Source organism: Ixodes scapularis, unplaced genomic scaffold, assembly GCF_016920785.2.
Source record: "Ixodes scapularis isolate PalLabHiFi unplaced genomic scaffold, ASM1692078v2 PGA_scaffold6__148_contigs__length_123643588, whole genome shotgun sequence".
NCBI lineage: Eukaryota > Metazoa > Arthropoda > Arachnida > Ixodida > Ixodidae > Ixodes > Ixodes scapularis.
The window spans coordinates 54,295,512-54,308,366 of record NW_024609881.1 but is presented as its reverse complement, the minus strand read 5'-3'; the positions used below and the strand labels follow the sequence as shown (position 1 = coordinate 54,308,366).

Genomic DNA, 12,855 nt, shown 5'->3' with positions numbered 1-12,855 from the left:
TTTTCCCCAAAACAGCCTCGGCTGTTTTTCTATTTTTTAAAATAATGGTCGTAAAATATTTATCCGCCTTTTTTTCCCGCAAGAGATAAGTTCAGAAACAAAACATGTTCGCGGTCCTGTCTTTTTTAGTGCCATACGCTTTTAATGCGCTGATTTTCTGATCTATATGAACTAATTACACCTAAAAGGCAATTAAAGCGCATCGATTAGGAAAGGCATTCTTACTGAAAAGAACCAACTCACATCCGCTTTGAAGTGGACTGCAGCAAAAAGCAACGGGAACACTTGTTCCATACGTCTTGTGTAAATCTTGGGGTTGCCAGTAATCTATTATTTTAATGAGTAAATTTGCCACTGCGCTTCTTTCTTACTGGAAGAAAGCAAATCAATTATGTTTTTTTAAATACTTTCACTGGTAAATGTTTTTTTTTTTTAGCTAAACCCCCGAGGTAGATTTTTGAACTATGAATTTTTAAAGCAGTATCACGTATTTATTCCGGTTCGTCTGACCCCACTTAAAGCAAGGAAAGAAGTAAAGAATCCTTCTTTCAGAAGTAATGATGCAGAAACAGATAGTTTCGAATTACGTGTCTGTAGTTCAATACTATCGATTAATATAACATATTAAGCAGGGGCGGATTTATAGGGCAGGCCAGGGAGAGGCGGTAGGCATCCGGCTGGCAGGGGGGGGGGGGGGGGGGGTAGTTTGCCGAGATGTGACGCTACGGCCGAAACGTTGCCCAGATCTTTTTTGTTGACCCGACATTGGTCAATAAAAGCTAAACTTTTGAATGGTGTATATCAATGGTTTTATTAGAACAAAGTTGACATTGGAAAACTTAGGGGGAGGGGGGCGGTCGCTCCCCCCCCTCCCCCCTCCCCTCTAAAACGGCTCCTGATATAAAGACACCGAACCGGAATAATTGTTGACGACAGCCTCAAAAGCTTTAGCACATCAAATTTCGAATTTTTTTGATACAATCTAATCCAATTCAATCCTGTCCAATTCAATCGAATCCAAACCACAAAACTCGCCATCATTGTAATTTAATCGAAAATGAAAAAGGTTACATTGTACGCCATTAAACAATTGCGCTAATCATTCACTTGCTTCGGCGTGATAGCTTTCCCGGAAAAGCGTCTATGAAGTTCAAGTGTTTCGTTTCTCCTGGCCAACTCTTCCCTCTAACAAACATCTATATGTACACGACGTCCTGTTTCTAATGAAAAATAAAAATTCACTTGCTTTTGGCGGCACATACCGTTTTAATAACAGAGTCATAGGCGGGGAGAAATGTGTTGTCAGCTGAAACTTCCAGAGCATAGAAAAACTGTCCCCTAGGCTGGCTGCTGTTCGATGAGTTTGGTGCAGCAAGCTCACATTAAGTGGTCTGTAACATGTACTTTGCGGATGAAAGCAGAAGGAAGACAACCTAAAGCATGTACAGGGTACGTGTCGTAGTCTTCTTCATTATAAAATACACATTCAACAATGCAGCTTCAGACGACCGTGCAAGAGTCACTTTGAGCAGGTCGATCCACATTGCTTGGGGGACAAAATAAATTAACTGTCGTTCCGTTCTTGGTCTAAATACAAAGTGCCCAGGGCCAACCTGTGCTTAGCATAGTCGCAAAAGCTGTCTAGGCGAATGGGTCTATTATATTGTTAGAGGCTGTACACGCATATTCCTATACTTCATTTCAGCCTATAAAAGGTTAGAATCCCAAGCTCGCAGCTCTGCCAGAAGTGTTTTAAGTTGGGCGAGTTGGTATGAAGACATTTCACCATGTCAACTTTGGCAGACTTTGCTCCTGCTGTGCGAGAGTTTGTGCAGCTGAAGTGCGTCCTTAGGCAAGGAGCATGTGCTCGTCACACTCGGTGCGGCGCATGTTAAGGCTCGTTCACACATTCGCGTTCGAGTGTGACCGCTGGTGCAGGCTCACGACGAGAGAACCTACTGGCGCCACCAATGGGGAAGCGCTGGAACGCACCCGATCTACGCGTATATATCAACATAATTCTTTCACGGTGTGTTTGAAACTATTTTGACAATGTTATAAGTGACTATTTCTCACGAATATTGCGTCGAGTTGATCTCCTAAAATACTGCAAAAATGTCGGTCTATAGTCGTACGCAGTTCGAAAGGTTTCTAGCACTACCTCATTGATGGCGTGCCAGTGTGTTCACAGATAGCAGCGGTTGCAATGCAGTCGATCGCATCCAAACGCAGATATGCAAACCAGCGTTTAAAGCGAAACATTCTATAATCTTTCTTCTGAGAATGATACACTTTGCTGTCAAGGAAAAAAGAAAAAAAAAATGAACACAGGAGACACAACCGAATATACATATGAGCCAACACTAAAGTTCCATGGCGTCTCTTTGTTTTAACTAAGACTACTCTCCAGGGTCAGTCTCAAAGTGTACAACCGCTATCTTCAGCTGCGTGCAGGATAAACATGGGGCGCAGTCTGCGTTGGGAAACGCTCTATCCGCTACATTTGGGAAAGGGTTGTTCGAGTTCGTGCAGCTTGAGCCAGACACCGTCTCTTGGGGCTTCCATGATAGAGTAGCCCGCAGTTTCCAGTCGGCCCTGTGTGCGCAAGATTAGAGGCATTAGGCGGACCGACACTGTCACCAACATTGTACGCCGTACACAACGGGGTGTCACGCCGGAAGGAATAAACCCGGCACAGAAGCTAGATTCGGCCCAAACAATGCGTAAAACTTGGGTTGTTTTGGGAAAGATGGGCCGAAGCTACAAAGCGGTACCGGAACCTGGGAACGAGGCAAAACTTTGCTTTTTTTATTCCATGGAAAGCGCGGCCGGCTTGCTGCAGAACAAGTTTACACAAAATCTCAACTCAGACCGCGGGAGAGAAACAAATAGGAATGAAGGATGAACTCTCCACGCGCTATTCTTCTGTACCATCGCTTTTGGAAATGTTGCCTTTCGTAGTGCCTCAACCAAGATTTTGTCTTAGTTCGGGTAAAGCAAGCCGCTTTAGCGTCTGCCTTCCTGTCTCTGAAAGTCAAGCTTTACATTTATGTAAAATAGCTCAGTTGTTTACCATCACTGTGTCGAAATAGGCAAACGCACGAGAAACAGTGTTCGTACACGCGCCAAAATACAGCCTATTTACAGCAGAACAAAAAGCGGAAATCTTTGTCTACCCGCAAAACAAATCAAACTTTGGGGACCTCAGCGGACATTACAACAGCTTCCACAGGGTGCTTGCAAGAGACCGTAATGCAACGCTGCTTCCGGCTCCAAAACGTCCGCCGGAAACCACGTCGGTGATATTCGCTGCTTTCGTCTTATGTCTGGAAGCAGTGTTTTCCACATTGCTCGAGTTCTTTGACTTTCGTGATCGACTGTACAACACAAGCTGTTGTCGGGAACATAATGGAACATAAAGGTCACGTGACATAATTTTTGCCGCTAATTTTAGCCGAGAGACCGAATTCGTGTATCGGTCTCGTGGTATCGATTTCCCCTCTGAATTCAGCGGAGAATCCACGGACGAACGGACAAAACTTTAGGATGGGGGGTAGCGTTAAAAAAGCATTTCATGCTTTGTAGCTAAATCAAGTTCATCGTATAAACGAACGGCTTTAGCCGTTAGCAAAGATTAAACGCACATTTTTACAGCTACCGTTCGTCTAAGCGCTAAATGTCCGTAATCGAGAAAGTTTAACATTAATTTCGGGACACCTCTCATATTAATGCACTGAAACGCACCCATATAGCTCACAGTATTGAGAATTGCGTTCAGAGCCACATTTGGGGAATATCCAACTCTTACTCAAGCAAACTTTGAGTGGTTCCCGACGGTCCCTAAGTAAGAAAATTTAAAATAAAAATTTAAATGCTTCTGAAGAAACAACATGAGAAAACATAGTCAATCGAATAAAGGATGAAATTTAGAGCCATGCTTGAGTATTATGAAAACCTTAGTAACGAAAGCTTTCGTTTAGGCGGAAAACGTCCGTAATAAAGAAAGCCTAAAATAATTTTAGGATGCCTCTGAAATGAACTCGTTAAATACATTATAAATAGGGGTGTCCCAATATTCAAATATCAGCTGGAAGTAAATTTGAATCAAATAGTGCCGAAACTCCTGGCCAAAGAGTCGATTGCCGAATCGAATACCAATAGCACAGTTTATTCGGAATATTCACAGAACTACAACAGGGCGGCGTTTTTGCGATGTTCCAATGACGACTAAGTCGAAATTCAAGAGCATCGCTTGTCTTTTATTGAAGATTATATTGCGGTGATTAAATTGAGAATAACACTTGATAGCAATCTGCCCGTCTACTCGCCACTTTAAATATTCAGCACGTCACCGATTCTGTATAGTTGTCTCTTCTTTAGTCCGTTCCTTTTCGTCGCGAAGCATTCTGAGGACTGCGGTACATCTACTGAGCCCATCGCCCTCTGACCCGCGAATGCCGTCAAGTTAGGCGACGCGAACGCCACGCAAAAGCTATAGCTTCACAAGCCTTCACCTTGGCACAGTGTTTGAGTTTCGTGCTGAAACCCTTGGGGCCTTGGTCTCACATCTTCATTGTTTGGAATTTTGTTATTAAAGCATGAAATGCTCTTTGAAGTTACCCCCAATAAAAAATTTTGCCCGTCTGTCAGTTTGTGGATTTCCCTCTAAATTGAGTGGGGAAATCGATACCACGCGACCTATACACGAATTCAGTTTCCCCACTAGATTTAGCAGGAACTTTGTTGACGTCATTGAACCTTCAGACCAATTTAGTTTCCTCAATAAAAGAAATGGCTAAATGTGACGGGAAAATGGATGTTATTCGACCTGACGTCACGTGACCTATACATCATTTCAGTTTTCCCGCTAAATTTGGCGGGGAAATTGATGTCACGTAACCTGACGTCACGTGACGTAGTTTCACCGCAAAATTTATCGGAAAGTGAACGTCACATGGCCCGGCGTGACGGGTTCTATACCAAACAAGACTGAATATAGTCTTCTAAACAAATGAAAATGATTACTTCTTAAACACCGCACTTTACGCATTAAAGGACATTGAAAGTAGGGGTCGCTGCCAATATTTTTTTCTTCTCTATTAACTCTCTCTCGCGCATGCGCATGCTTTTCTTGTTATGGATCAAAATGTTTGGGGTTGGGGGGGTGGCCAAAGGAAAAGTGCGATTGCATTTAATAAAAACCGCAGAGATGAGAAAACAAGCCCTACATGTCTATTTTTCTGACAAAAGAGCGAACAGCGCGCAAAAAACAGGGAGAAAGTACAAGTGCACACGGGACAAGCGAAGACTCGTCAACTGAGCTTTAATAATAATATCCATTGGTGGATTCTTTCTTAGGGAATGTGTTAGCGTGACCCTTGGAAACATCACACACGTCCTCCTTTGGAAAACACAAACGCTGACTTCTTCCCATGTCGCCTTCGGTTTTCTCTTTTGCTTCCTTTATTTTTTTGCTGCCCCTTTTTGGCCTGGTTACGGGCTCAGTGTTGGCATTTCCCAAAGAGAGATGCATGTGGCGTTTTCCAAGGGTCATGCTAATGATTTCCCTAAGAATCTACTAATGAATGTCCCTCTATCCTTTCACTCCTTTTCTGCACTCTGCCTGTCAGAGTACGCCGACCCCCTTAGATACAGTTATCCATATCACTCGTGGAAAGAACCACGTCCATACCCTCCGTGGAAGGAACCGCATTCATATCACATGTGGAGGGAACCGCATCCATCGTTTTCACTACACACACATATCACAGCCCACGCACCGCTACTACGGTAATCCAGTTCGAAGAACAACCGGCGACGGCAAAGCGGCAACTGAGCACACTCGTATTCCAGCGTGCCTTGGCGCCTTGGCGCCTCTTCCTCTCTGGCACCGCGCCAGGTGTGCGCGCGACTTTGACGAAGACAAAAGGGCTCGTTTTGACAAAAACCCGGCGGTGTCTGTCAGTTTTTTATCGCCGGGGAGAAAGGAGGAGGTTGACGCGTGCTGACGTCAGGGCTTCAGACCAATGGGAGCGTCGCACGCGTCACCCTCTCCCCCCCCTTCACCCTCTCTCCCCGACGCTGACAAACGAAGGACACCGCCGGGTGTCTTTCGTTCAAATATTATTCAAATAATCTTTTGTTGAGTCAACTTCTTCAGTTTGGTTCCAAAACCTGCAAGAAAATTCCGTTCAAGAACATCTTGCTGCAGGCTGTTCCATTCGGTGATGGATCGCAGGAAAAAAGAATATTTGCAAAGGTCAGTATAGGCTTTAAATGGCGTGATCGTTCTATCTTGAGTGCCCCGAAGATCGGGAGTCAAGCGTGGCTTTAAATAACACTGCGTGTTTATGTTTAGCTGATTTGTGTCTAGAAAGTAAAGCAACTTTAACTTGACTGTTCCTGCTTTGTACTAATGATTATTTTCTATCATATTAAGACTGGTATTCAGAGCGATATTTTAGGAATATGCCAATATTTGTAAAGCAGGCCTTCGTGTAAGAGGAACATGATCATAATTAAGAATATTTAAAATTATTTTTTTTTACATACCCTTGTGATGCGACAACATACAAAGAGTTTGATCATGGAGGTGACGTTGGCGTTTTAGACAAACTAAATTCTTGTTATCACACTTTTAGGCGATTGAGCCTTGACCCTGCAAACGATGTTAACATTCTGTGGCTGAAATTTAAGGAAATAATAATCGTATGCATTGTCCAGTACATTCCCACCAAAACAAAGAAAAGAGGCATTCCAACAACTCGTGGATTACGAAAGATATCGTCCATCAAAAGCGAAAAATCTCGAGATGTAGAGCAAACCTCCACAAATCTCATAGTAAGGCCATAGGTGAAACTTTAAAAATTCCGACCGCAAACCCAAAAACTGCCACAAAAAGCGCTAAACACAAATTGTATAACATCGCAATGTCTAGTTTTCTACTGACTGCTCCCAAAAAACGTTTTGCGGTATCTTTCACGTAGGAGGAATGACATTTCCAAATTGGTTAATGATGGTGAGCCAGTAGTTAAAGTGTTTAATGAAGCCAACAAGTTTATAATTTTTTATGGCATTTTTAAACGATGATGGTGGGTGACCAGTGTTCAATGAATACTCTCATATTCCAGCGATCAATGACGTACCCTTGTCTTATGAATGAATTTTTTTGCTACTACTTAATGTAGACCCTTCCAAGTCAGAAAGACCTGACTTAGTCTTAAACTCATTTTTGAAAAGATATGCTCAATGGTCTGCCAAATATCTCTTCATTATTTTTCAGGCTTCATTGCTTTCTGCTTCATTCCAGACGATTGGAAAAGATCTAAAGTTATTCCATTCCTAAAATTAGGTGATGTTAATGTACCGAACTATCGGCCGATTTCACCAACCTAAAGCTAGTGCAAACTTCTTGAACACATAGTTTCGAAGCATATTAACACCTCTTTAGCTAATCATTCCATACTCCATAATAGGCAACACGTATTCAGAAAGGGCCTATCCACTGTGACGCAGCAAACTGAAGTCGTACATTATTTTTCACGTGTTTTAGACGCCAGAGGTCAGGTAGATGTGGTCTTTCTAGACTTCACGAAAGCCTTCGATAAAGTAAGCCATCAGAAGTTAATGATCAAATTACGGCTGATTAAAAAAAAAGCTCTTGCTTGGGTGGATTTATTCCTTTTTAAATAAACGTGGACAGTTTGTATTCAGTATTCAGTATTCAAAACGTCCACTCTAACGTGTGTGACGTGACATCAGGGGTTCCCCAAGGATCCCTGTTAAGGCCATTACTGTTTTAATAGTTATGGATGACTTAATATGCGATTAAGATGCGCACGCTAAACCTTTTGAAAACGATTTTTTTAGTATTTACTAAGTCCAGATGGTCTCCGATCAAGGAAAACTAAATCGTTCTTTGGTCAAACTACGTGAATGGTGTGCCACGGGGCAAATGTCTTCGAACCTTCAAAAAAAGTGTGCATGACCATCACCGACAAACGTACCCACTGGCGTTTCCTTACAATCTTAATGGTACATTGTTAACTCGTGCGGATTGTTAACTCGTGTAGGCGTAACTATAGCAAACAATCTTAGATGGAATACGCGCGTCCGTAATATAGTTGAAAAGGATCACAGTAGGTTGGGTTCTTTCCGCAGATCCCTTAGACATACGTTCGTTGAAACGAGGTTTTTAACGCATAAAACGTTGGCGAAACCCTTACTTGAATATGCTTCAGAAGTATGGGACCCTTACGTTATGTACCTTGAACAGCAATTGGAAAGTGTTCAACGCCTTGCTGTGCGCTTTATATTTTCTAGATTCCACCGACTTCAGTCCCCCACACAGCTTTGTTCTCAAGTCGATCTACCGCTGCTTACCAGCAGGAGAAAAACTAAGCGTCTAAAACTTTTTTATATGGTTCCTACTAATCTTCCTCATATCGACACGGCATGATATGTTACACCTCACCAGTCCAGAATTTCAAGAAATGAGCACAGTCGGCATCGACAAGAATACAGAAATAATAAAAAGCGTTTTAAAAATTCGTTTTTCCCTGGCACCATACGCGAGTGGAATGCACTGCCCGAAAGTGTTGTGTCTTGTAACCGACCTGAGAAATTTTTTTTTTTTTTTACATTGAGCGTTTTTTTTAAAATTTAAATCTGTATGTACGATATGCAAGGGACTTTGTTGTTTTACCCCTGCATATTTTTGTTTGAAGTGTTCTTTTCCCACTCGTATAAGAGTCCTAAACACAGGACTAATAGTGTGTGAAATACATAAAATTAACATCTTAGATTACATAGGCAATCAAATAAAAAAAATTTAGAGCCTTGCCGAGGGACTAAGAAAATATTAGTAAGCAAGCGTTCCTTTTTTATGCGGCACATCACCGTAATCACAAAATTGTGAAATACTCTTTTATATCTCTAAAACAAACCGAATGGAATTCATGTTAAATCAAATCAAGAATGACATTTGGATCCATGTTTAGGAAAAAATGCAAATATCAATCGAAAACAGGGCAAAAAAAAATAAAAAAAAGAAAGAAAAAGAAATCAAAGTGAACTGCTGAGTGAACCACCGATGTTGTCGCGCCTACCCCACGAAATCGCATACTATCATTCACTCGAAAGCCAGAGCCCGGGTAAGATAAAACTCTAGTTCAGCGTGTTCGGTGTCCCTGTTTTACGGCCGGGCGGCTTCAGCCAGTAGAATACATTACCTGCTACGGCGGCACAGGAAATGCTAATGCAACGCGATACGACACGAGAACTACTATCCCTAAGAGACCGCGACTTTCCCCACCAACGGTTTTTCTCCGCTGCAAATTCGGATCGATTCCCGCATTGTTCCGTTTCTAGGTGTACGTTGACAGAGTTGAACCTTTGTGCCATGCTGCAGCGCCAAGCTGATGCAGTCTTTTCTCACTATCTAGGGAACGATAGGGGCACTCAATAGGTCACGCTTAGAGTAGGGACAATCCATTCGCCAATGTTTTCGTGGGCGCCGCCATGTTGGTGCTCCGTGAGGAGCGGGGCGGGGGGGGGGGGGGGGGGGAGGGGGAGGCGATTGTCGATCGTTACGTTTCGAACACGCGATTGCCTGATCTCTGGACACGGTGTCCGGAACCTCAGGATGTATCGTTTTCCACCGTCGCTGGCTGTCTGAACATTTCTGGAAAAGGGAAAGCCGTTTCCTGCGACTTAAGAAGAAAACTTAAGATACCTGGCAGCAACGATTTTTAAGAACCAAGATGGCTGCAGTGTCGTTATTCTGAAGCGTTGCTTGTTTTGTGGCTCTAGTTCCTGCCAAATCGAAAACTGCAGGGTTTTAATTATCCCGCCTCGAGCGCTATAGCTTCCCAGCTTCGTTAATATTCGGGCGTCTTATGAGCTTCGAGCGTGCACGAGTGGCTAAAATACTACGGAAGGCATAAAGGGCATGCTGGAAACCAGGCATTCTAAACATACACCCTGCTCTATTCATCCTGTCAGCTTCTATATATAACGGGTGGGGGTGGCGCAAACGGACTTTCCGCTGTACAAGTGGGAAAAAATCTGCGCCTTCACGTTGAAAGCTCAAACTTTCTCCAAGTGTGCAGTGGGCAGGTCAGTGTTACCGTGTAAAATGTCAAGGCGTAGAATTATTCTCGTACTAAAACTGAGATGAAAACTTTGCCGAAGTCAAGGTCGGACGCTTTTGCAGACGACCGATATAGCGACGCTATTTAATTGTGGCGCCATCTCTCGATAGTGGCAGCGAGCAGACGACGCACTCTGTTTTCTGGTTGCTGCGCCTTTCGGTAGATGGCGGGGCAAGAAAGCAGCTTCGTTATATTCTGTCGTCTGCGAACGCGCACAACCGGAACTTTGGCAAGTTTGTTCGCTCTAATTTTTTTTTTACAGGAAGAGATCTACGTTTTGAAAGGTCAAACGGTATAACTGACATGTTTAGTGCACATTCAGTGAAAATTTTAATCTTTCCACGTGCAGGTGCCAACTTTTTTCAACTCATCGTACAGCGGAATGTCCGCTTGTTCCACTCCAATAATGGAACAAAGTGTAGGTGCGAAGATTGAACTATATCGCGTTCTGCAAGCATGCATTCATTCATGTGATTGGTCTGTTTGTGTTTTGTTCTCCGGTGATCCGACATATAACCAATACGGTGGATCAATGTTTCTTCGATGAAGTCAACGATTTCTTCTCATATTCTTGGACCGGCTACTTCAAACTCATGAATTAAGTAGGATGTATGATGCAATAAATAATGCATTGAACAATGAGCACACAATCGGAAATCCAATGAGAAATGGCAGCATGCATTTCTGTAATTCTATGTAAATTGGTGCACCAAACAGCTAGGGCTCAATAAAACGCCCCAAAAAAGTTTAACTTAAAAGTGCACCGGAAAAGCGCGTAACACACTAACTCAGCAAGTTTAGCCGGAGACCTAAATTATCACGCTAAATTTGGCTGAATTCAGAGGAATCTAGCTTGATTCCCGAGCTTACAAGAGATCATGAAAAAAAGCCTCTCTATGCCAGCATAATTTCTAGGATTAAACTATACTTGATTTTTATAAAAGCCTCAAGTTTTTTTTTACAACAAGGAGTGAATGAAACTAAGATTTAACTACCTTTTTAATAAAAATGGCGACGTGTAATTAAAGTCGTGCGATATCCATGGTTGTCTTTATTACAACCAAAGCAAGTCCGAGTTCTGTCTCTGTACGATGCGGGGAAGAACGAGAAGTTAAAAGCTGGTAATAACCGCTTAGTCCTCTGGGCTCACGGACTATAGCACTCTTTCAGCAATACTGCGTTTTGATGAGGCTGAAAAGGAAGAAAGACTGTTGTTTGACGAGACGTGCATGGCATGCACTCACCTAATGCACTTCCCAACTTTGTGGTGCACATGTGATTGCGTCAAAGTTCAAAAAATAGTTTTTGAAAAAAAAAAGTTGTGAAGTGAAACATTATCGGCAGAATTAACTGTGAACTATAATAGAGGGGAATCATATACCTATCTATAAATCGTCTATTCGATTCGTGCATTTGAAACGAGCAATTTTTTGGATATGTGGCTAGTAAGTCTCTAGGGACTTTTTTTAAAATGGACTAGATTGAGGAAGGAGTTTACGAAATATTTTCTCTGAATAGTGTCATGCCATTGTCAGTGTCCACTTAAGAAACGTGGGGCGTGGCTGATCATGTTTACGCTTCCGGTTTCGTGATTCGTCCTTCGAATTTTGAAAAAGTTCAAAGCTTTAACAAAAGTTAGCGTCATCTCTACTCATGATGTTATTTATGAGTCCTTCATGGCGTCACGAAGTCATAATGTCAAGGAGCAAAAGCTGGCATCCCTTGCTTTCGGTTAAACTCAAGATACCGGAGCAAACCTGGCGACCAAGACGGCCTGAAATCGTCGTTCACGTGGATCTTCAGGTTTGGCCTCGTATAAGCAACGAGATAAGTTGAATGGGTGCGTGTAGTTTCTAAATAAGTATAGAATATTAAGACCAACAAACAAGATGATCCGTTGACTGAGACTTTGGGATGAAATCGGCACGTGGAAAAGTAGTGCGATTGAGCTGCTTTCAAGAGCGGGAAAATGGCGTTCTTAAGTGGTTTTCACACGGGGGAAATCCCTCTGTTTGCTACCCGAGATTCACACCCCGCGGTAACAACGTCACGCCTTTGCGCGGAGTCCCGCTGACGTAGAAATCTCAGGGGGATGGTAGAGCTGTTGCTTGGGATGCACAAACAGTCCTCGCCCTGGCGCGGGGACCCTTCGCAATTGGCGGTATTTTGTTGGCGTGTCTGGCTACTTTACAGATTTTGCCCTGCGGGATACTAGCGGTGGCATCAGGATCGGCTAACTTGTGGCTTCCGCTGTTGCCTATATCGTCCGAGGCACCCTGAGGAGTCTTCCTGGGGGGTCCCTGAGGAATCATTGACATCCCTCTCAGCTCCCGCCGTTCATATGAATGTTGTAGTCGGGCAGAGAGTCCCACTGGTACCCCCGACCACTAAAGTCACGCAGTTCCCCGTGTGAATACCCCTTTAGACATGAGCCCTGAAAAATAAAAGTCTGGAACTGCATTATAGCGTCTTAATGTACAAGAGAAATAGGGATAGATGCGTAAACATGTCGGTGCTGAGGCTGTTTACTGGGCTCCAATCGAGATGCAGATGCCATTTATAGTTCAGGTAACCTTACGGAATAACCCTTGGTTTTCGTTGCTCCCAATGTAAAATTGAGAGGTTACATTATTTCTGAAGGACGCTTGTCCTTAGGACGAGTTGTATAACACATACACATGCCATCTTTTGTGTAGTGTCATAC

At 43.1% G+C, this 12,855-nt stretch overlaps 1 pseudogene; it reads right to left on the bottom strand.

Annotated features, from left to right (window-relative positions):
* Positions 1–1,031: 1,031 nt before the first annotated feature.
* LOC8033921 overlaps positions 1,032–12,855 on the bottom strand; it is a 52,455-nt pseudogene continuing 40,631 nt past the window's right edge.